Raw genomic sequence first — 21,492 nt, 5'->3', positions numbered from 1 at the left:
TCCAGACTCCACATCTCCTGTTCCTATCTCCCTCCCACTTCCCCAAAGATGAGTCTGGTAAGGGAAGAGAGGCTTCTCTGGGGGGTGAGGGAGGAGAAGAAATAAAACCTGCAAAGTCAGGATCCTTTTAGAGGCCAGGAAGAGGGGAAAGGTTGGAAGGACTCATGCATTAATAATTTTGTTCTTGTTACAGTAGACTCAAAAACCAGGCTGATCATCTAAATAAGTCATGCATGCAAAGAGGCTTAGCAGAGAGCAAGGATCCTGTTCCAGGAAGTGGGATGGAAACCAAACAAGAGAAGAAGGTTCTAAGCAGTGGATGAATGGTGTTGTCTAGAGAAATTCCCTAGGCTGCAGGGAATTGCTGCAGCAACTCGTATAGGTTCTAGTGATCTCTGACACCAGGAGAAAGGAGCCGTTAAAGGTCCTGGTGAGGCCTGGACATCACTGGAAGAGGTATAGAATGAGAAGAAAATAAGAGTCAAGACAGAAGCTTAGGGAGCAGATTGTAGGAGAAAGTCAATGAAGTGTTCTGGTGAGAATCTGTCAGGAGGTGGAAGAGAACCAGGAGTGTGTGGTGTCCTGGAAATTAGGAAGCAGTTTTTAAGGAGACAGTGTCAAGTGTGTGTCCCATAATCATCAAGTTTGATGAGAAATGGAAAGTATCCACTGGATTTGGCAATTGGGAGGTCACTGGTAACCTTAGCAAAAGCATCTTTAGTGAAATGGTGGAAGCAAAAGGCAAGCTGCAGTGTGTTCATAGAGAGGGAAAGAAGAGAAACTCGAGACACGAGGACAACTGTCCTGGGAAGCCTGTCTGAGGACAGGAGGCAAGACAGCAGCTAGAGGAGTTTTCCCCTCCTCTCTTCTTCCCCTCTCCCTCCCTCCCTCCCTTCCTTCCGGACGGGCAAGACTTGGACCTCTTTAAAGGCTCTTGGGTAGGATCCTATGAAGAAGAGTCTAAAGTCCAGAAAGGAAATGACAGAGAAGGAGGGTGGGTGAGGGGGAGACTAGATGGAGGGATTCACCTTGAATTAGAAGAAGGAATACCCCTTCTTCTGAGAGTGGAGGAAGGAAGGAAAGTGGCACATACAGGAAGGTTTTAGTGGGAAAGCAGGAGGTGATCAGCCAGGAAGTTGAAGGAGTTTCTGTCTGCTAGCCTTCAAGTTCTCTGCAAGGCAGTTGGCAAGGTCATCTGCTGAGAGTAAGGTATGGAGGCAGGAGCTGGGTAGAGGGACATAGTGAGAGGTTTGGAACAGTGACAGCAGGGAATGGGATAGGGGAGAGAAGATACATGGCAAAAGGCTCGAGTGTGTGGGACCACACGTTACAGACACCTAGTATATTTGAGACTTATAGTATATTTTTCCCCAGCTGCACCTGGATGAGGTGCAGAGATGCTATCATGAGATGCGTTCAGGGACAGCAGGTTGAGACAGGTGAGGCCTTCGATAAATATCTGCTCCCCCACTACGAAGTACAGGTTGGTAGTATAGAAAAACATGCAGTTGTGACTTTCCAATGGGAAAAAAATGTTTTCATTTGGTGATGTTAATGTCAAGACCATGAAGGTCTTCTAAGATGGTTGGTTTCAAGTTTGGAGAGATAAACTGTAATATCAGGTGGTGCCACTTGGTTACTGGACCTGGGGTTGTGACTGCTCTTATCCTGAGAACACAAAAGGGGTAATCAACTCCCTTTTTGCCCTGCTCAAGTCATGGGAGACAAAAGAATCCCAGCAAGTTCAATTCTATTGCCCTTGCAGACAACCTTCAACATTCTAGAAAGCAGTAGGACAGTGACTTCTGGGGAATATGCTCACAGAGGGTCCACATACAAGGCCATTTCTTACAATTATTTCATGAAGGCAGAAATATTTCTTTTTTAGAAAAGAGATTTGAATTCAGATGAGGCAGGCTAAACGTAACAGAGCAAGAGCCAGAATCAACCAATTTGTCCTCTTTTGCCTGGCTAAGAAAGTGAACCAAACTTCCAGCAGATACAAGTCAAAGCAGGAGAGGGACATGGGGGTGAATCAGACACACCCCCCAGAAGGTACTGAAAGGACTTAAAAGTAGGGCTGAGGCTTCCTTGAAGAAGAAGAAATTCTACCTGTGGATAGCAGCTTCACTCTGTGCCCCAAACCCCAGGCTACCCTTTCTTATGGATTTTGGATTCTCCTAGTCAGCTCCCATAATCCTGTAAACCAATTGCAACAAATCTCTCTTTTTTAAATTGAAGTATAGTTTCAGGTGTATAGCATAGTGGTTCAGTATTTTTACAGACTATACTCCATTAAAATTTATTACAAGATAATGGCTATAATTCCCTGTGCTATACCACATATCCTTGTTGCTTATCTATTTTATACATAGTATTTATATTTCTTAATCCCATACCCCTAATTTGCCCCTCCCCCCTTCCCTCTCCCCCTTGGTAAGTAGTTTGTTCTCTGTATCTGTGAGTCTGTTTCTGTTTTGTGTATACATTCATTTGTATTATTTTTTAGATTCCACATATAAGTGACATCACAGAGTATTTGTCTTTCTCTGTCTGACTTATTTCACTAAGCATAATCTTCTCTAGGTCAATCCGCATTGCTGCAAATGGCAGAAATTCATTCTTTTTTATGGCTGAGTTCCATATATTTTATATATATATATATATATATATATATATGCCACATCTTCTTTATCCATTCATCTGTTGATGGGCATTTGATTTGCTTCCATATCTTGGCTACTGTAAATAATGCTGCTCTGAACACTGGGGTGCATGTATCTTTTTGAACTAGTGTTTTCATTTTCTTTGGATATATACCCAGGAGTGGAATTGCTGGATCATATGGTAGTTCTAGTTTTAGTTTTTTGAGGAACCTCCATACTGTTCTCCATAGTGGTTGCCCTAATTTACGTTCCCACCAACAGTGTACGAGGGTTCCCTTTTCTCCACATCCTCACCAACACTTGTGATTTGTAGACTTTTGGACGATAGCCATTCTGACAGGTGTGAGGTGATAGCTCATTGTAGTTTTGATTTGCATTTCTCTAATAAACATATTTCTTGATATCTGTCTCCTACTGGTTTTGTTTCTCAAGAGGAACCCTGGTTGATAGAGTACGTCCTTCAGATGGGTTGTGAAGATTAAATGAAGTAGTGTGTTACTGTATAAGAAGCACCTGACACAGTGCCAGGAACAACAAAACGGAGTTGCAAAATGCCAGTTACTATCATGATGGCTTGGAAAACACAAAGTTGAGTCTAGCTGACTCCCAACTTGACTCTTCACCCAATAACTTGATAGTTACTGGTCTGGCCTCTATCACTAATTCAATGTAACCTTGAGCAAGCCACAGCCTCTAAGGGCCCTGGTTTCCTTTCTGTAAAATGAGGGACTGTGAACCAAATGATTTTTGTACAAACTCTTTCAGCTTTGATGTTCTCTGGGTTAGTTTTGACCCAATTTATTAGATTTTTATTAGGTCGCTCTACTTCTTCCAGCCACCAGACAAGATCTTTTTCATTACTGTTACATTCAAGGCTGCTTCTATACAAATGACCCTCTAATTACTGGGAGGTTTATGGCCTGAGAATGCAAACTAAGTTTAATATTAACCCGAGCAAAGCATTTCTGTTATTTTAGTCAGTGATTATACAGCTCCTGTTCTACCCCAGAATACTGGTCATATGGGATGTAAAAAAGCATTCAATCTGTTCCCTGCCCTCAAGGAGCATAGGGGGACATCTAAAAATCCAATACTACTATGAGGGAGTATATAATCAAGTCTAAGAACCACAGGCTTTGAGAGAAAGGGGACAATAAGATCACTCTGAGCTGGAATGATCAGAAAGGCTTAGTAAAAGAGGCAGGGATTTAGATAGATGAAATGCCTATGTAAGAGATGAGAAAGAAGTTAAATCTTCTGCTCTTGCTGTGTGTCATGTATTCCAAAATTGAATGTGTGAGATTTGGGGAGCTCTTTATATTGTTGCTTGCCTTTGTCGCCGCAGATGATAGAAAGGTGGCTGCTTCATAACTTCAGGCTTTCTCTCCTGTGCTCCCTGGCATGTCCTGTGCAAGGATGAATGGGCAGCAGGTATACCACCCTGCATGAACTTACCTGCAGACACCATGGCAACCCCCATCATCCATGTATTTGGGGACCCCCCCTACGGGAGATTAAGTCCCATTAAGGTGGGGTCCATGCTTCTCTTGTCTACTGCATGAATATTTATGGACTAAATCACTAAAATCACTGCTCTCCAGAATATAGGAGACACAAAGGGAAAGGTTTCCTATCTGAAACTTTCAATGGCTTTAAAACTCTAAAAATAGTGATTCTTATACTTTGGAAATTCTTTGATTTTCAATGTCAGCCCAATCTGAATCCCTGCTCCCACTCCCTGCAAAGTGTTGCTTAAACCCTACTGGCAGGGCTTCTTATCCAAAGAGCCATTGACAGAACTACTGCCAAAAACTTGCTGGAGCTGAACAAAAAACCAGTGGGTGTGGATAGAATTAACGTTATGCTTGAATGACAAGCAAACACCAGAAGAATTAATTTTACAAGCTCACCTTTGAGATCAGATAACAGCAGCTTGACTTTTTAAAGACAATACTCATTTTTATCAGTTTAATAAATAGCTCTTAGCAACACTGACAGTTATCTTTAATGGACAGAAACAGAGAAGCCTTATTAACAGTTACATTTAAATTGTTCACTAATCTTACTTTAGTTTATTGCCTCTTTCATGATGATCTTTTGCTAAATGAGTTTAAAAAAATACTTGGTGATGTGTGTAAACAAGCCAGAAATTCACAAGACTGTGGTCTAATGAAGGCAAATAAACAGGGCTTACAAAATAATTCAGAACACTGAAAGAGGCAGTGTTTGGGGCATAAATATAGATTTTTACAAACAAGATGTTAATAATCATAGGTCAATATTCATATAAGGATTGCTAAAAAGATTGAAGTGGAAAAAAATGTCCTCTGGACTCAGAAATGTCTCCTAGTCAATTGCAAAATAATTCTGTACATAGGTTATTAACATTTATAATCCAACAGATTTTTGCAAATGTTTACTGACCTCCAACTACGTGCAATGAATAGTTCTCAAAACATACTGTCTCCCATCAAGGCAATCAGTCATTGCATTTTTACCCAGGGCTGGACTAGGGGTAGTCCGGGTCATGTAGTGTACATACGATGTTCTTGCCTGTCCCGCCTCTACGTATTCCCCCCTCTTCTGTTAACAACACCTGAATTTTCCTTTGGGGAACCACTCTCCCCCATTCCACACTATGTGTTTCTATGGGATTGATCCCATCCTCCCAGCTCCAAGGGTATTCAGGTGATCATGACCTGCTCAGTTGTCCTTTGGCCACAGTAATTGATTTAGAGGTGGGCATAAATATAGACTGAAATAGAGATGAGTTGGTGATATAAGCCAGGCTAACAAGACTACATTCTGGGCTTCTGTTGGAAAAACATGTGCAAGAGAAGCTTTCTTCCCACAGATTGCAAGCTGTAAGGGTGATGAGCTAAGACCCTGCCTAGAAAGACACCAACACAGAAGATGAAGAGGGAGACCAAGTGCTGTTGGGTATTTTCCACTTGCCCCCAGATCTCTCTCTTGCTCTCTACCAGCTGACTAAATGGACTCGATCTACCTCTCTTCCCCTTTGGCTTTGAGGTGGGAATGCTGTCAGGAGATCAGAGACATTAGATCATTTATTTCCCAGTCCCTTTCTGTGGGGTCCCCTCAGATTAACTGTCTCTCTGCTGAAGGCTATGGCTTCTGTCAGGGGACCTGTTCATATAGCTCACTGTCTTCAGGTTCCAGGATCCGTACTTGCTTTACTCCTTTAGGCCTAGAGATGGTAACGATGTCCCACTATTAACTGTTACTTGCTCTGGCACTTCAATACCCCTTGTAATTTCCCTAAACCCTGCTCTCATCTTTGTAAGTAGTCCTCTTTTTAAAATCTGCACACAACACCACCAAGGGGTGGGCAAAACACCTAAGCCACCCTCTGGCCCAACCCCTGGACACACCCCTACCCTCACCCCATATAAGGAACAAGCTTGCCCCCCCGCTCAGGGAGTGAGCAAGCAAGAGAACCTGTTGTTTGTTCCCGCCCCCTGTTGCTGCAGCAGGGGCCCCAGTAAAGCCTTGCCTGAAAAAAAAAACCAAACACCTAATTGGATGGAGCCATCTAATCCTGCCAGGACCCCGACAAATCAAATGACATTATTTGAGTTCTGGATTCAGACATACTTAAAGATAATGACACTCCTGACTTCTCAGTTACTTGAGCCAATAAATTCCCTTTTTCCTTAAGGCTGTTTGAACTGAGTTTTCTGCTGCTTACAACAGAGGGTCCTAATACAGTTTGTTAGGTTCTTTTGATTGCATAGACTTACACAAGACTCTTAAAAAAGGGGAGGTGGCATTGTTATGGACTGAATTGGGCCCCCTCAAACTTATATGTTGAAGTCCTAACCCCCAGTACCTCAGAATGTGATTGTATTTGGAGATAGGGTCTTTAAAGAGGTAATTAGGTTAAAAGGAAGTCATTACATGGGCCCTAACCCAATCTGACTGGTATCCTTATAAAAAGAGGAGATTAGAACACAGACATGCACAGAAGGAGAACACTGTGAAGACACAGGGAGAAGACAGCTATCTATGAGCCAAGGAGAAACCAACCCTGCCAGCACCTTGGTATCAAACTTCTAGCCTCCAGAATTGTGACAAAATAAATACCTGTTGTTTAAGCCACTTAGCCTGTGGTACTTCGTTATAGCAGCCCTAGCAAACTAACACTGACACCTATAAACTACAACTGGGAAAGACATTTCTAGAGACCAATGACTTTCTCCAGCTCTCTGAGCCAACATGGTCTCTTAGCTAAGTTATCTGTGTCCCTCTGTAAATTGGTTCCATTTACCTTTATTACTCACCGGCCAACCTTTCCATATTCCCCACAATCCAAAGGAACCTAAACTAATTGGCTTGGCTAACTACCATTGATACTACTGGAGCGAGACCTTTGCACTGATCTACCTCATGGTATTTCTGGCCAGCAGTGGGTAAACTGCTTTTGGATCATATGCCTTCATCTGGTTCCACCGGCGGCTGCCATGTGTAGGGGACAAGTACATGCTGGTTCCCTGCATAGGAAGTGGTGGGAGGGTCAGTTTCAGGGAGAAAGAGAAGCTGGATACAGCTGGTATTTGACAAGTCCAGCATTTGGTCTCCTGGGCTACTGGCATTAATAATTACAGGGAAACATGAATACCAACACATACTGCTCATATTTGGCTTCAATTTTACTGTAGTAGCCAGTTTCTCATTTGAGTTACTCACAAGACCCACTTTCTTGACCTTGAGTTTTATAAGATACCCTAGAATCCTCACAATAACCACACTGCTTTGCTTGACCCTGTTTGATGTGTTTATTACTTGAAAACAAAAAAAGCCTTGATTAAAATAATTTCCAAAGAGAACAGTAATTCTGTCCAGGGAAGAGGAATCTGTTAATGAGTAAACATGACTTTCATGGATTATTCCTGACATGCTATCAACTTCGTGACTATGCTTTGATCTCTTTACTTCCTCGTGCACAGAAATGGAAGGAATGCTAAAGGACGTCTTCCACCTCCCAGTAATGCTGCCAGAGAATCTTAAGAAAGTGCCTCATGGGGTCATCTACTCCCACCTCAGACAGGAATTGTTTTCTTCTAGTTTCTGGAACCCTAAAGAAGAGAATTTTTTCACATTTCCTGAAATGTTAACTTTTTCCCCTTCTCCACTGACTTCCCAGCAGCTCTTTCTTTACTTACTTCCCGATACCACAGAGACAGAATCAAATGGGCACAGACGTAAGTGTCACAATTTGTGGCGCTGACGCCACGTACCCGGCAGTGTGATCCCATCCCTGTCAGTAGCCATTTCCCCCTTGGGGGAGGTCAGGAGTGGTGTGTGGCAGCTGGGCTGGGGTGGGGGGGAGCTTGTGGGGCCCTGAGGCTCTCAGGCCTCCTCCTGCCCAGGAGGTCCATCCAGCAGGGTGACCAGGGCCATTTCCCTGGCATCCAGGGGCCTGCAGGTGTGGGAGTCTGAGTGCATGGGAGAAACTTGATCCTTTTCCAAAGCTGAATATTTGGGGACAGGCTGGGGGGCGTGGCACACGTGGAAAGCCATCTTTTATTTACTAGAGACAAAATGTAAAAACATTGGAAGATTTAAGCTGAGAGAGCCGCAAGATCAAATTTTCACCCTGGAGAGATTACTCTGGATCACTTTGAATGGAGAGCGTTTGGAGATGGGCAGGCTGGAGGTAAAGCCGGGCTCAAAGGCTGTTGTAGGAAGCCAGGCTAGAGGTGACGATGGCCTACAAGAACTGGAGCCAGTGGGGGGTGAAGAGAGGAGGGCACTGAGAAAAATGTAGGGATTACAAGTGTGGCTAGGCCTGCTGTCCAATACCCCAGGAGGGACATGTGCAAAGGTACATCTGCGGGGCCAGGATCCTTGGCTTTGGTGTTGAGAAACTGGATGCCATGGCCAGGACCAAGGCAGAGCCCTTCTGCCCTCAGTCCTCCTCTCTGCCCAAGGCCAGGAAAGGACTTAGAGACCGGCAGCACATTGTAAGTTCCTGAAAAAGGCAAAAGGATCATCCCATTCAGAAGAAGGTGGTAAAAGAGGATTCTCATATGCAGCAGAGGTAGCAGGGTTGGGAAGAGAAATCTCTGGGTCATGCGGAGATGGACACAACTGGTGAAGGGCAAGACAGCAGCCCTTGGGGAGTGCCGAGGAGCATTTAAGTGTGGAGCTGAAAAGTCTCTGTACTCCCCTCAGAAATTAGATACTGACGCAGCCCAGCTCTGGCTGGTCTTTTAGGGAAAGGAGCTATTTAAGAGGGAGGAAAACGGGGATTAAAGCTTTGAGTGGCAGTAGATGTAAAAAAATCTTTTCCTAACCATATTTTTACCCCTCGCCTTCCAACTCCCCTCCATTTCAGGGACCACCTGAACGATGAATACTGGAGGCCAGACTTTTGTCCGGTGAGGTAGAGTATATTATTGTCATGTAACTATTTGCTCTCTCCTCTCCTCCCTCCATTGACATTAGGTCTGACGGTGTGACTTGCTTTGGTCAATAAAATGTGACCAGAGACTTAAACTGTGCTTGTGTGGTTTAGGTTAGCCTTTTGCCTTCCTGCCCTTTGCCATAAAAAGAGCCTTTTCCTTCTGCTTAGGCCCTAGAGCAGGGGCAGAGAAGCAGACCTGGACCACCTGCAGGTCGGAGCAGAACCACTGCAGGCAACCTAAGATCCATGAGCCAGATGCCTTTGTTTTATAAGTCATGGAGATCTGGGGGTTGTTTATTACACAGCATTATTGCAGTAAAAGCCGACTAACATAGAAATTAGTCCTTGAAAATGTGATGCTGCTGAGACGAAAGCGTAAAATATGTGTCTTTGGTCTTGGGACTAAACAGCAGACAGCAAGAAAGTGTTGGAAACTGGAAAAATGATGATCCATCTTATGAAGCAGTAAATATGTGGTGAAACTGTCACCTGAGATAACCTGAAGGCAGAAGATACAACTCATGAATGCGTGGTTTGGGGTGAAGAGATTTCAGGATACACTGTTACTAGCATGAGTTGGTTGTTGCTTTTCATAAGGTCTTTCAAGAAGGCACTGACCTGGGCTTCCCTAGTGGCGCGGTGGTTGAGAATCTGCCTGCCAATGCAGGGGACACGGGTTCGAGCCCTGGTCTGGGAAGATCCCACATGCCGCGGAGCAACTGGGCCCGTGAGCCACAACTACTGAGCCTGCGCGTCTGGAGCCTGTGCTCCGCAACAGGAGAGGCCGCGATAGTGAAAGGCCCGCGCACTGCAATGAGGAGTGGCCCCCGCTTGCCGCAACTAGAGAAAGCCCTCGCACAGAAACGAACACCCAACACAGCCATAAATAAATAAATTAATTAATTAAAGAAAAAAAAAATTTACCAAATTAACAACTATCCAGCTCAAGGAAAATTAAAAAAAAAAGAAGGCACTGACCTGCTTGCAAGCAGGAATGAAAGAGTGAAGAGTGACTCCATAAATTCCAAGACTTGTAAATTTTAAAATAGAACTGTTTCCCATCTTCAAATAGAACAAGAAAAATTGAGAAATGTTTAAAGCCACAAAGGCTGATTAAGATACTAATAAGACCCAGTCTCAGGACAAAGAGCAAATAAAAGTCACCATCGTACTCTCTGTAAAACATTTGAATGGATTAAGGTGGCACCCAATAAATTCTTTCATCTGGACAAAATAACTTGTAGAAAAGAAATAAGGACTAGGTTTCACAAAACTTGATAAACTCAAACTATCTGTAATTAAGTCTAGAGAGAGGGAGGCATGACTTGAAAATGATGTGGATATGGCTGTTGCCTCACAGAGCTAACTTGAATCCACACACAAAAAATTTTAATAGTTTCTGAGAGACATTTAAGTCCCAAAGCAGCCTTGCCAGGATTAAAAAAGACTGTGATTTTTTGTTTTTTTTTCCTAAATGAGATTGTGACTCTTTGAGCCATAATGAAAGATCTTAGGATAATAATAATGTATCAATATTGGTTCATTAATTGTGACAAATGCACCATATTACTGTAAGATGTTACTAATAAGAGAAGCATGGTGTTGGGTATATGGGAACTCTCTGTACTCTCTCAGCAACATTTGTGTAAATCTAAAACTATTCTCAATTAAGATTTTGTTTTTAAAAAAAAGACCTTAAGGTCCCCAACATCCTAGAGGCAGATAGCAGGATGAGGAAGCTGCTCAGCTGCCGGGGAGGACACATACTTCTTCAGATGTGACCAAAAGGGGTAATGGAAAACTACCTCCCCCAAGGTGGAGCCAAGAGCCATGAGAACAATGGAGAGAAGAGCTATTCCCAGGGAAGAGAATTGGAGCCTGAGCAAGGAACATTCCCTACCTCCAGGTTGGGAACTCGGCAATGTTTGCCCAGTGAGATTTTAGAATTGCTACAGATCTGTGACTGCTTCCCCTTCTGCAATGGGCTATTTATTTTCGGAAGCCTGTCTCTGTTCCACTATGGTATGTGGTGTCCCAAGTAATCTAGGATTATGGTATCCCAGAATGAAAGACCCATAGAACATACCTGAACCTGACTCACAGCTCAGAGTACGGCTGCCACAGCTGCCCAGCCAACCTGTAGGCAAGATGTAAAAGTTTTGTTATCGTAAACCACTGAGAATTTTTTGGTACACGGCAAAACTTGATTAATACATCTGGCAAAGGTTCCCAAAGAACTAAGGAATGGCTCTAGATGGGATGTGAGCCTACTAAAGGTGAGAGAGTAGGTGGAGGAGAAAGTTGTAGTGCTTCTCTAGACAACGATCAGCTCTATTTCCAAAATCAGGTTAGAGTATTGCAAACATCACATCCACAAGATATATCAGAAATGTCCTCAAATGACTAGAGTCCAGAATTTTATATCAAACTTTAAAAATTAGTGATACTATTAAAACCCAGACAATAACTATAGTTCCAAACAAGGTCCTATTACAAAGAAATTCCTTGGGAATGAGACTGAGATATAGAATGCTAATGAATCTTAGAACCTCTTAGATAATTTTTTTGTTTTTGTTTTTGTTTATTTATTTATTTATCTATTTATTTATATTTTTAGAACCTGTTAGGTAATTTTTATGAAGAACACACAAATCTTTATAACAAAATCTCAACTGCATTTTTCTAATAAGTATCTTGAAGGCAATTATTAAAATAGACATCTGAGATAAAAATTAACTTCTCTATTTATATAAAAACATTAAAAATTCACTTGTTCATTTTTTGAGCCATAAACTTGCACCCATTAAGATGAATATAGGAAGAATTAAAACTCTTTTATTGCAAAATTATTTGAGTCTGCCAACAATGGATAAATTAATAATAATTTTGACATTTATTTTGCTCCAATGCAAACTTTATATATTTAATTTCATGCTAAGCAATATTTGATACAACAAAATACCAACATAAAATAATTCAGATTTATCCATGGAGTTTGTTTTAATGGGAACTGACCTATGTTTAATGACTGCAAACCACTTTAACAGGTTTTACTTGTTTATATAAGAGACATTTTTAAAAAGACATTTATTTTTCACTTTTCCTGGCATTAACTAAGGACAATCTTGCCACAATTATACTTTACAAAACTACAAGGAAGGAACACTCAATTTGATGTTCATGTGAAACATAATTACCCACTTTTCTTCCTTTACAACATGTACTCCATAGACAGGATGACAAGCCAAGAGGTACATAATACACTGCCTGTCGTTAATAACAAGTATGTGCTTCTGAAATTATTTTACAATAGCACTTATTCAGAATACCCTTTACTTGCTTTTTGGACTACTATGGATATTATAGCACTTTAACAAGTATCGCCTGTTTCAAATCAAAGATGTAAATAGGAATTTATTAAATAAATGAATAGAGCAGGTACAATCATAAACAAGTATTGTAAATTTTAACATATACAAAGTTTCATCTCTGCCCATGACTCTTAAGGTGGTTACACGGGCAGGCTCTGGGTCCCTATGCCAGGATTGCAGAGAGATGCAGCTCCTCCACATTGCCCTAAAGAAATATCACACGTTCTCCAAGGCTCTTCAAAGCCCACCTACTGAATGAAGTCTGTCTTGAGTCTCCCAAGCATATGTGAGCTCTTCTTCCTTAAAATCCATACCATATCTGGTTTACCCCTCCATAATCATGATAAAGCTAATAACAGCCCAAATCCCACTGACTTATCCTTGAGAACTTCCAATATGCTTCATCCATGCTAAACTCTACATTCGCCATCCATCTCATTTCTTCTTTGCAGCGCTCCTACAAAGCAGGGATCATTATTCCCACTTTATAGATGAGGAAACTGGGCAAAGATTTGCACTCAGGATTTAACTGAGTTTTTGTTGTTGTTGTTGTTAACAGTCTCTGATTTTAATGATAGTCAATCTCAAGGGAACGTCATAACCTTCTCCATGTGATCCTTGACTTAAACAGAATCTCATGTGTTTGGCCCAGCTCCCTTAGATCCCTCTTACCCCAGAATTCCAGTGTATTTTCTCCCCTTAGTTTCTTGGCTCTTTTCAGCCCCACCACCCAGCATACTGCACCAGCCTCAAACCCAAACAGGGTGCTCTTGGCTGAGTACTAGCTTGAGTTACTTCTCTCTCTCATTTCTAGCTGATGCTACTCATGATCACAGTATCATCTGAGGAGGAAGGTGTAAGCTGGAGGTAGAATATGCTACCACAGCATTTTGTCAGTTTAAAAAAATGTTAGGCCCCGGTCCCCTCCATTTTTCCCCTCTTATATCCAAATTCTGACACCACTGGCCTGTAGCAGTCTGTAAGAGGCATGAGTTCAAGGTGCCATATGCTTCTCTGGTGCCTGTCTGTGGGCCAAATAGAGGAAGAGTATGCTGGAGAGAGCACTGACCAGGAAGATGACATCAAACCAATGGTGACAGAAGTTGAACTGCAGCTCTCCGAGAACTTCGGTGCCTGTGGTGCGGTACTCCAGAGGCATGCTCACTCGGATCAGCAGCACAGAGGAGATGAAGTACATGCCCATTATCTGTGCTAATAGCAGGACAATGACACTGGAAGACTTACTGCTGGATATGGCATAGAAGAACTTGGTAAGAGTGATCAGCACTGCTCTAATAGACCTGACAATGATTATTCCAATCAGAATGAAGGAAATGTGCTGGGACCGGAACTTCACATCAAATTGGATCCCCAGATAATTCACAGTGATCTCAATGCCTCTTGTGACTGGATCAGTTTTCCCAGCTTGGTCAAAAACGATATTAATGGTTGCCATGAAAATTTTCCAAACACAGTAAATAGAGAAAAAGTAACCCAGAAAATTAAAATATTTCCCCTTGAAAGTTTTGGAGTATTCTAGTCTCTCCTTGGTAGCATAGAGATCAGCCGTTTCCAGAAAAAGCTGCCTGCTTAGTTCTTCCAAAGAACTGCCTGCTTAGTTCTTCCAAAGCATCCACTTCCTGTTGAATAAGAGTAAGATTTTCACTTCCTGGTACTGAAGTGGTAACACTCTTTATCATTCCCCAGAATCCTGATGGTTTGTTATGCACCTCCCCCTTCTGGAACATAGTAGCTTCAAGGACAGGATTTAACTCCAAAAATGGTGATCTTAACAACTCAGCTGGAATACTTGGTTTGCATTTGAATTGTATGTGATTTCTGTCTCCCTATTCAGTCGGGGAGTTCTTTGGGCAGGTACCATATGTGACCGGCTCTGTATCACTTTATATCCCTTCATAGTGTCTTGCATAGTAAGAAGTAAAAACAAATACTGGATTTTCTATATTCCAAAAAGCAGCTACTCTTTCCACATGTAAATGTCTCTTAAATTGGAACACACGTTCAATTGGTGTCTTGATTTACATGGTAGTCTTTTCCTTCTTTCATCTCCTAAAAAGCTGTTATTAGCCCTTAGGTGTTTCCTATCGATATAATCTTAGGATCAAGTAGTAGTTAAACTTGGATAGAAGTTTAACTACCAGAGAAAAGATTAGGTCACTGTGGAGGTAAGTTCCTTTAGATTTCTGAATGCCACCTGAGTATTAAGCAGAACAGAAATTCAGAGAGGAATCCATTTGAAAGTGAAAGGGAAGGTAATCAGAGGGAGCTCATTAGAAATAAAACGTTGTGAGTTCAGTGGGTTTCAAGGGAACATGCAGATTATACTAAGATCTCATGAGGAGGGGGAAACTGCTGAACGTTTATATCTCTGTGATGCCCAAACTGAGGTAAGACAGAAACACAGATGGGGGGTAACCAGGAGTCCATGTCCATCTGACTCTAACTGCACATACTCTCCTACCAGATGTCCTGGCAATGGCATTAGAATGAGAAAAATCATGTGAAAATACTGTAAACAGTCTTTCAGGCAGGGACATGAGTAGCTTGTCTACTAGCTTGAAGGAAGTCCTAGGAGAGTTTGGGAGTGACGTCATGAAGGGAGTCATTATGTATAACACAATATCAAACCTGGGTACTTTTGTATCCTCCCTGTCTTGCTTTGGACATTGGTACTGTGGCTTGAAAGGTAACGCAGTAGATTATTCTTTCCATTAGCTTGGTTTGGAAAAGGATGGAAGAGAACTGAAAGTAGCTGTGTCGGGGAAAGGGGTCTGGGTTTAAGGGAGGGTTTGTGTTTTTATAAATAGAAGAGACTTGAGAATGTTTTTATGCTGAGAAGAGAGAGTCAGCAAGAGACAGAGAGAGAGAGAGAGAGAGAGGTAAAAATTAGCTAAAGGGGATAATTAAAGGAGCAAGTTCCTTAAAGTAGCCGCTGAGAGCCTGAATAGGGCTCAGGGCACAAAGAGAGGTATTAGCGTTGGTCTGGAGGAGGGATGCGTTTTCAACTGAGCTGAAGGAAGGGTTAAGAGAGGGTACAGATGTGGATGTGTTCAGAGTGGTGTGGGGCTCGAGTTGGGAGAAATAACACGATGACTTCTCAGTTCTTTGCAGAGGAGATAAGTCTCACTGCTAAGAGTGAGAGGGAAGTGGGTCAGACAGAGGGCTTCAGGAGACTGAAGAAGGTTGACAATGACTGTTCAGTGGACAGTGGAAGAGCTGCCTTGTGTTGAGGGCATGATTGAGGTTGCAGACCATTTGTAGTGGGAGCACTCTGCATGGTGTTATGAGTTTCTTCAGCTGGGATAACTATCTGGGGTAAAGAAAGGGGAGAAGAGGCAGATTTACCAAGGGTTGAGCTGTTGCTGGAAGAGTTCAACAGGACACTGGAGCAAAGCATCTGAGGTGTGCACAAGAGAGTGGTTGATGGGATGATGGCATCCTAAGCTAAACAGGGTAAATTGGGAAAATTGGTATGGTCAGTGGAATGTAGGCTTCTGTGAGTTTCACAGAGCAGTTTAATAGGAAGTGGTCGGTTTGGAACGACCAGAGGAGGTGATCAGAGAGCGACTGGAATTTAAAAATTTAGAACTGGGTGATAACAAGATCTGGGGGACTCCACGGATGTGAGTGGAGCCAGCAAAGTTGAGCTGAAGAACCCTGAAGTTGAGGAGGATGGAGTGTTGGATTGGATCGTCCATTAGATAATGCAAACCACCTGTGACAATGTCAGGCATGCAAGTGTTGAGGATTTTTCCTTAAAACAAAACAAAAATTTAACTGTAGTATAACAGAATCTACCTTTATTTTTAAAAATAATAGACTTTAGTTTTTTTGATCAGTGTTAGGTTTATAGAAAAATTAAGCAGAAAGTATAGGCATTCCCATATAATCTTTAACTATCCTGTTATATGTGTGGTTTAATCATATGTTCTCGTAAAGCCTTTGGAGTGGATTACAAATAAATGCATATCCTGATTGCATTTTATAGCACTAAGAATTTGACTTGATTAGAATTATTGATAATAGATAAGCTCTAACCCAGCTGTACTCAGAAATTCCTTCTCACCTCTCTCATCTTACTTAGCAAAAATGTACCCATCCTTTCAGTCATTTCATATGTCTTCCACTTCACGAAGCTTTCCCTGACTGCCAGACCTAGAAGTTGGTTCTTTCTCCTTTAATATCTCATGGCACTTTGATAATAATTCTCTTACGATACTTATACATTGTTTTCTGGTAGAATTTTTTTTTGCTATTTAACTTATGCACCATTAGGCTCTAAGCTCTGAGGACAATGTCTTTGTTCCAACTCATCCCCTGTAGCACCTGGCACGGTGCCTTGTGTACCACAGGTTTGAAATTAACATTTGTGGAAGTGGATGAATTATGAAGTGGAAATCCCAACTTTACAAAGGAGGTAAACTAGGATGTAAATATTCTTTCTTTCAACAAAGGGATTGACTTCATGTTTTTGCTAAATAATTCGTTCCCTTAATGCATTTAATATATAATTTACAAAATTTCAAGTGAACTAGAAACAGTTCAGTTCCAAAATTTTAACTGACCTAGAAACAATTTCTTGGCACAAAGTATACGTGTGTAACCACTAACTTTGGATTATTTGAAGCAAATCTTGCTCTCGTGTTTTTGTTAACAGAAAGAGTTGATACCAAAGGTCTTTGTTCAGACCTTTTACTGCCTCTTGTTTATTTGTGCTTCTCCTGGGAACTCTAGCTCAGCTTTTAAGCCCAAACATACTACCTTCTCCAATGTAGGAGAAGGTGTAAGTAATATAACTCATGTTAGGATGATCCAGTATGGGGGAGAGAGCACACAACCTCTGGGGTCAGATGTTCCTCAGGTTCAATCTTGTCTCCGCTCACTACTACGAAGCTCAAGGAAAATTTTACTTCTCTGAACTATGTCCTTACAGATTAAATGGCGATAATAGTATACCTACCTCACAAGAGAGTGGTGAGGACAAAATATAATGTATGTCAAGTACCTAATCACAAAGCTCAATAAATGATATGTTCCCTTACTCCTGAGACATGATTGTGTCTGCTTCTGTCATGGGTGTAATAAGTAGAAAAATTTTCTGAGAAGGTGGCTTGCTGGGAAAATTAGACCAATATCAGCTCCAGTCTTTGGGAATGTAGATCTTCACAGTGTGTCTTATGTTTGGTTTAAAGCATTTCCAAAAGACCGGGTCGTGGGACTTCCCTGGTGGTGCAGTGGATAAGACTCCACGCTCCCAATGCAGGGGGCCCGGGTTCGATCCCTGGTCAGGGAACTAGATCCCACATGCATGCTGCAACTAAGAGTTCGCATGCCACAACTAAGGAGCCCAGAGCCACAACTAAGACCCAGTGCAACCAAATAAATAAATATTTAAGAAAAAAAGAAAAAAAAGACCAGGTCGTTATGTCCAAATGGAATAATTTGGACATACATGTGTACATGTAATGTAACAAATACATTACAAAGCAAAATATAAAATTTTAAGAATTTCCTAAGATGGCTGCGTTATTGGTCCTGTATATAACTTTCTGTTCTTCAGAGAGGAGCCACCTAACAAAGGCGGTCCTATAAGGATCACCTTACAGGATCTAAACTGAGGAGTCCCTGAGACTTTAATTATGATATGGTAGAAAATGTCTCTGCTAATGTCTTGAGCATTGTATTTCTTGGATCTGTGATCACTTATTATTTTAACCTTTCAAAGCCAGTAATTTTAAAGCGTTTGACTCAATTACAGTACTTTTATTAGTCTGGAAATGTTTTATTGCAGCTTGGCTGACATTTTCTTTTACTAATGTCATTAGCACTACGTAAAAATGAATTATGCTGAGGTGTACAGTACTATCTTTGGTTAGAGAAAATATGATGATGTTTATGAGCACATGAGGCGGGTCTCCGGGGGGTAAACATTAACAACATATATCTTTCTCATCCTCCAGGCATGCTTACATTGCTAATAAGTATAAGTACTTTGGCTTGGAAAAAGGCCTGGATTTAGATTTACTTTTTCAAGATTATGTTGAATTCTCATAACATCCTTTAAAGAAAAGTCCAGCTTCAGAGTCACTAAGGCTTAATTAAAATCTCTAGCACACAGTCTGGTCACATCCCTTACCTATTTTGTAGCTTTAGCTCCTGGTAACTGTTGTATGCTAACATTGGTGTTCAAGAGGTCATCGAAATCAAATTAATGCAGGCATCTTTGAAGTCAGAGATCAGCTGTGTTCATCTACAACATTTTCATGTATAACAGGTACAAAATAAAGGAAAAGTGATTTTGTTTAACCTTGGAGAATCCTGAATGGATGGATGAAAACTGCAAGCATTTTAGTGGGAAAATAAAAATTATTTGTGGAAAAAAATTCTAATTAAACAAAATAAAAAAAACAAAGAACAAAATTCCTTGGTATACAAACCCTTTTCTGAGTCTTTAAGAGGTAAAGACTCAAGGTCCCAAACCGCAATTCCTAGGTCTTTTTTGCAAGTGCCTTTAGAATTTCCTACTTTCTTGGGCAGAGCACAGGGATTCTTAAAGTGTAGTCCTGACCGTCAGCCCCTTCATCATCTGGGAACTTGTTAAAAATATAAAGTCTTGGGCCTCCCTCAGGCCCCAGAACCAGAATCTTTAGGGTAGGGCCAGTGATCTGTGTTTTTTTAAGCCCTCAAGACCCTCTGATGTTCTGCGCTAAAATGTGGGAGCCTTTGACCTACAGCAATTCTTCTTAAACATTTCTGTGCAGCAGAAGCCCTTGGAGGGTTTGCCTAAACACAGGTCCCTAACCCAGCCCCTGAGATACAGTGGCACTAAATTCTGGAAGTTGTACGGGAACCTGCATTAATTTTTTTTAAGATTCTGGTGTAGGTGATCTATAAAGCACAATTTGAGAAATTCTGGCTCCAAGTGGATTTAAGTGTTGACAAAATTAATATTTTTATTTTTCCACAAAATTCCCCTCCACGACTGAGCAAAAACCTTTGAACTCTGATTTCCAAGCGTCTATAACATTCATTTAGCCTGAAAGTGCCTGCTCATGAAGGTATCCCCTCACTGCAGGCTTCCCTCATCCCACTGTTAGAGGGACGGAAACCTCTGTGGGCCCCGCTGTGAGGCTTTGCCCACCTCTTCCACAGGTGTGATGTTTCATCACAGAAGCCTGTGCTACAGGAGAAGGGATGTAACCCATACATCTGCAGAACGTAAAGTATTAAGTACATGCTCAGCCAAGATAAAACACAAGTGAGGACCTAATTTTTTAAATTATTATTATTATTATTTTTTCTGAGATGATAGCTGGAGAAAGATCACTTTGGGAAAAGGGAGCTCCATCTTTGCAAAGCCTGCCACGAGAACAGTCTGTTCTAAGCAAGGTGACCTTTAAAAGAAGTTTGGGGAATTTTTATTTAATCCACGGACACTCCTAAAAATATTAATGAAATTAGGAAAATTGTTGGTTCATTTTATGTTTCTTCTAATGTATCCCTGCTTGCTCAACAGGTCTTTCCACTTTGTGTGGTAGGAAGAATATGGTAATGAATATTTTTGCTACCAAAAAAGAAAAAGAAAAAGAAAGATGCATGTTGTATACTGGCCTCATTAGCTTATTTAGCTAGTTGTGATATAAAAATCTATTATAACATTTCTGGTTCAACTGAGAAAAAACTGATACTCATTCATTATGTTTACAAGTATATTCCTTTCAACATTTTTATGTTTTATTTTCTACTGTATTAGATTTTTTTAATAGCAAAAGTAATAATGCTTGTTAAAGAAGTCAAACACTACAGAGATGTATATATGAATATAAATGTCCCATATTTCCCTCCAAATTTATCTCCTAAGTATTTGTATTTCAAATAGCCGTTTTTTTTTTTTTAATTTAAGAACAATACATGCCCATTCTAAAACATTTAGAAAAGGTAGTCAAGCAAAAGAAGTGAATCACACACAGTCTCCCATTCTCATATAACCACTGCGAATATTTTGGTGTAGCTCTTTCAATTTTCCCAATACGTGTATCTATTAAAAATGGTCCCTAGGGGCTTCCCTGGTGGTGCAGTGGTTGAGAGTCTGCCTGCCAATGCAGGGGACACGGGTTTGAGCCCTGGTCTGGGAGGATCCCACATGCCGCGGAGCGACTAGGCCCGTGAGCCACAACTACTGAGCCTGCGCGTCTGGAGCCTGTGCCCCGCAACAAGAGAGGCCACGATAGTGAGAGGCCCGCGCACCGCAATGAAGAGTGGCCCCCACTTGCCGCAACTAGAGAAAGCTCTCGCACAGAAACGAAGACCCAACTCAGCCATAAATAAGTAAATAAATAAAATTTAAAAGTCCACTGTTTCAAATGTTTCTTTAAAAAAAAAAAAAAAAAGGGTCCCTACTTTTTTGCAACTGATCTTTTTTGCTCCCTACTATCTTGTGGGCATTCTTCTATATCATTAAAATGGAGAATCTTGTATTTCCTAAAGCATGATATGTAACATGTGCCACAGTTGATGCATGAAATGATTTTTTGGTGCTATATGAACACATTTTAAACATTTTTAATGGTTACATTTTTTTGTTTGTAACTGAAAAATATTAACTAGTACATTGAACCTGTAATTTTGCAGATACTGTTGCTTATAATAAGGCTAAAGAAGGTAGAACTTGATAATCGACTTTATGAAGAATGTGTGGATTACCTTAGTAATGTGTGACCCTTAGTCATGCCCATGAATGTTTCAGATAACTTCTTGGACTTGACGAGTGTGGGAGTGATGTGCTCACCCTATCAGTTCCAGTGGTCCCTTTCAATGACAAAGTTTTTACTCACCTTGCCCAATCCCAAAATGACAATCAGAGATAGCCTACCTATCTACGTAATTTAATAAAAATCAATATAATGCCCTACCCTAGATAAAAAGGAGAAACAAGAGAGAATAATTTGTATAAAAGAATATACATTTCAGTGAATTAAGTGGTTGGTCTTAATGATGGATGTACTAC

The 21,492-nt window shown here is 41.2% G+C and overlaps 1 protein-coding gene, 2 long non-coding RNA genes and 1 pseudogene across 6 annotated transcripts in view; all 4 read right to left on the bottom strand.

Annotated features, from left to right (window-relative positions):
* Positions 1–21,492, bottom strand: part of LOC309615376 — a 515,886-nt gene that overhangs the window by 99,212 nt on the left and 395,182 nt on the right. The window lies entirely within an intron of this gene.
* Positions 1–21,492, bottom strand: part of CRH (corticotropin releasing hormone) — a 435,535-nt gene that overhangs the window by 51,296 nt on the left and 362,747 nt on the right. The window lies entirely within an intron of this gene.
* The window catches only part of LOC309615364, a 226,510-nt gene that overhangs the window by 60,910 nt on the left and 144,108 nt on the right, over positions 1–21,492 (bottom strand). For 2 of the 3 annotated variants that reach the window (XR_014236769.1, XR_014236770.1), the window contains exon 2: positions 11,180–11,230. The exons of the other annotated variant lie outside the window; for it this stretch is intronic. This is a non-coding gene — a long non-coding RNA (uncharacterized lncRNA). The remainder of the gene's footprint in view (positions 1–11,179; positions 11,231–21,492) is intronic. 3 annotated transcript variants of the gene reach the window in all.
* Positions 11,238–20,536, bottom strand: LOC309615358 (Golgi pH regulator pseudogene; annotated as a pseudogene). The gene has a single exon. The product of its transcript is annotated as a Golgi pH regulator pseudogene (transcript).

The sequence above is a fragment of the Balaenoptera borealis genome, assembly GCF_965194805.1.
Source record: "Balaenoptera borealis genome assembly, chromosome: 17".
NCBI lineage: Eukaryota > Metazoa > Chordata > Mammalia > Artiodactyla > Balaenopteridae > Balaenoptera > Balaenoptera borealis.
The sequence above is the reverse complement of the archived record's forward strand: the minus strand, read 5'-3'. Positions and strand labels throughout refer to the sequence as shown.